The 3012-nt window shown below is 30.1% G+C and overlaps 1 long non-coding RNA gene across 1 annotated transcript; it reads right to left on the bottom strand.

Moving 5' to 3' along the window:
• Positions 1-374: 374 nt before the first annotated feature.
• On the bottom strand, positions 375-1736 carry LOC111905089 (uncharacterized). The gene is made up of 4 exons (XR_002854738.3): positions 1664-1736; positions 1492-1563; positions 1123-1392; positions 375-807 (listed from the first exon to the last, which is right to left on the bottom strand). It is a non-coding gene; the product is annotated as an uncharacterized LOC111905089 (long non-coding RNA).
• Between the last annotated feature and the right edge of the window lie 1276 nt (positions 1737-3012).

Genomic DNA, 3012 nt, shown 5'->3' with positions numbered 1-3012 from the left:
AGGGGTAGGCCAGCACCTAGATATGCTAGGCAGTATATGACTTATGTGTTTATGCTATGCTTTTATGTGGTAGTGTTAGGGGTGAAATAGTCCCCGATTACCGGTTGAAAGATACCGAAAGGGGAGGCCAGCACCAAGATATGCTAGGCGGTATCCGGTTAAGAGGACCGAAGGGGAGCCCAACACCCAAATATGCTAGGCAGTATCCCGTCGAGAGGACCGAAAGGGAGCCCAACACCCAGATATGCTAGGCAGTATCCGGTCAAGAGGGCCGAATGGGAGCCCAGCACCCAGTTATGTTAGGCAGTATCCGATCGAGAGGACCGAAGGGGAGGCTAGCACCCAGATATGCTAGGCAGTATCCGGTCGAGAGGACCGAAGGGGTAGGTCGGGCACCCGGATATGCTTGACAGTATATGTATGTTATATGATTGTGTGGTATGTGGTATGATGGGGGAACTCACTAAGCTTCGTGCTTACGGTTTTCAGTTTTAGTATTAGGTACTTCGTGTTTAAAGGAAAGGAGCCGGCTTGATCGCAGCGCATCACACTATGGTTTTCCGCACATGAGATCTTTGGGATTACACTTTCATATTATTTTATGATAACACGTTTGATTATTTCTACTTTGGTTTTGACATGACATGATATTACAGATGTTTTATTACACTGTTGGTTTTATATTGACGTTTTTAAAAATAAAATTTTTGGCTTTTATTTTTGGGACGTTACACTTTGACACCTAATCCAACATACATTGTGGTTTGTTGTCTCATATACTATGAGTGTCTTTATCGTATTCTTCACCTGCAAATCAATACATGCTAAGCTAGTGAGAACTTATTACTTACAAAACCTATAAATAGAGAGAGAGTGAGAGAGAGAGAGAGAGAGAGATCTTAAATGAAATTCGAAAAATCAATAAACATATGGTGAGATAAATATTAAAGAGGGTGGCTACTGGGGAGGTGAGTAGAGCCCATAAAGTAAATAAGTCCACATATTACAACATTCATTATGCAAATAAAATTAATGAAAACTTCACCTGCACAAAATCTTAACTTTAAGTATATATTTGTAAATTCGTAAGATTAAAAATACAAATAAAAAAGATTTTGTTACCTATTTGGGAAGCTCCGAACACTATCATACACAATACCATCTTCAAGAACACGAACACTATCATACACAACCGTGGTGAGTAGTTTTGAAGGTCGTGGTGGCTAGAATTGGATCCCAAACCTAAACTTTGTTATTGCTAGGAAGATTATTAGACCTTATAAATTTGCTATTTCTATAGCTTTTAACTCATTAATGATCTGCCAACTATTGGATAAGAAGTACCAAATCTACGTATAATGATCATCCAACCGAAAATCAAAATAGTTAGAACTGCAACAACACACAATAAAAACAAATAAAAACCATAGATTAATAAAGATAGAAGGATACACAGAAAAGGTCTAAAAGAATGATAGAATTGGTGCTTACCTTCAAATCAAAATGCAGAGTGAAAATTCGGCCTTGAAATCAGTGCAGGTTCTACAACCATGGGAGCTTATACTAAGAAAAACATAAATTCAAGGTGAAAATGATTACAATATACAACAAATCTGAATTCTTTACCAAAATATTGAAAAAAATAGATAGGTATGACGATTACCTCTAAATCGGTACAAAGAGTGAAGGTGGAAGAAGTCGATATCAGAGCGTAGGTTTTTTTTTGTGAGAAAAACGTGTTCTCAAGAAATGAGATAGAAGTCATTCACATTTATACTTAAAATGGACGACTAATTCAAACGTATCTAAAAACGTAGAAAGAGGTTGATACTTGATAAGATAAGGGTAAATGAATCTTGACCTTTCTTTTAAGTATTTTAATTGTTCACCGTAAGATAAGATATGATTTTTCTGCAATACATAAATTTATTGTATATGTTGTTTTAAAAGTTATACCTCTTAAAATTCAGCATTTGGGGCTAGCTTATTAAGGTATTAAGATATATATATATATATATATATATATATATATATATATATATATATATATATATATATATATATATATATATATATATATATATATTTCCAAAAATCATAAAAATTAAAGGGATATTTCTACTCAATATACTAGTGACTTTGTAAAAGGATTTTTTCAAAAACAAGTTTTTGAAGTATTTATTTTTAATTTTAATTTTTTTTTAAATATTAAACATAACATGAACCAAAATGTGATAATTCAAAATATTTATGATTAAAAAAAAAAAAAAACTTTTGATTCAACTTATTTATAATCTTTAATTTGTTATGTTCTAAAAATATTTAGACGACTCAAATATTTTATAATCTTTAATTAAATATTAATGATTCAAAATTAAATGATTCAAAATATATTATGATCCTTAAGTTTTGTTAACAAAAACTATATTTAATTGAACATATTATTGATAAAAAGTTATATTATTCAAAAATAATATAATTCAAAATCCTATGATTCAAAACAAATTTGATTAAAAATTTTATTATACAAAAATAATATAATTCAAAAAAAATCTAACGAAAAGTATTATGATCGTTAATATTTTTTAATTTAAAATTTTATAATTGATAAACATTAAAAAGTCAAACCGATATTTAGATTCAAAAATAAAAATTTAAACAAAAGCGAAAAAAATATAAAGGAAAATAATAGTATCTTCAAATATGTTGTAAAGATATTAAAAAAATGAAAAAAAAAACATTTTCCAAAAAAAGGGAAAGATAAAAAACGAAAAAATATAAACGTTAAACCGAGCATATATTTGTTTAAACTTTTTTTTTTGAATTTTTAATGCAAAATAAAGAAAATAAAAAACCAAAATAAATGAAAATAAATATTAAATAATAAAAATCACTTAAATGACATTCCATAGACGTTCGCCGCACGTGATTAATCCTCCTATCCGTATAAATTACCACGGACATGGGTCGCATGAAAACGCACCACATCCAAGTATTGGGTTTGACGTTAGC

Source organism: Lactuca sativa, chromosome 9 (assembly GCF_002870075.4).
Source record: "Lactuca sativa cultivar Salinas chromosome 9, Lsat_Salinas_v11, whole genome shotgun sequence".
NCBI lineage: Eukaryota > Viridiplantae > Streptophyta > Magnoliopsida > Asterales > Asteraceae > Lactuca > Lactuca sativa.
This window is presented reverse-complemented; position numbering and strand designations above follow the sequence as displayed.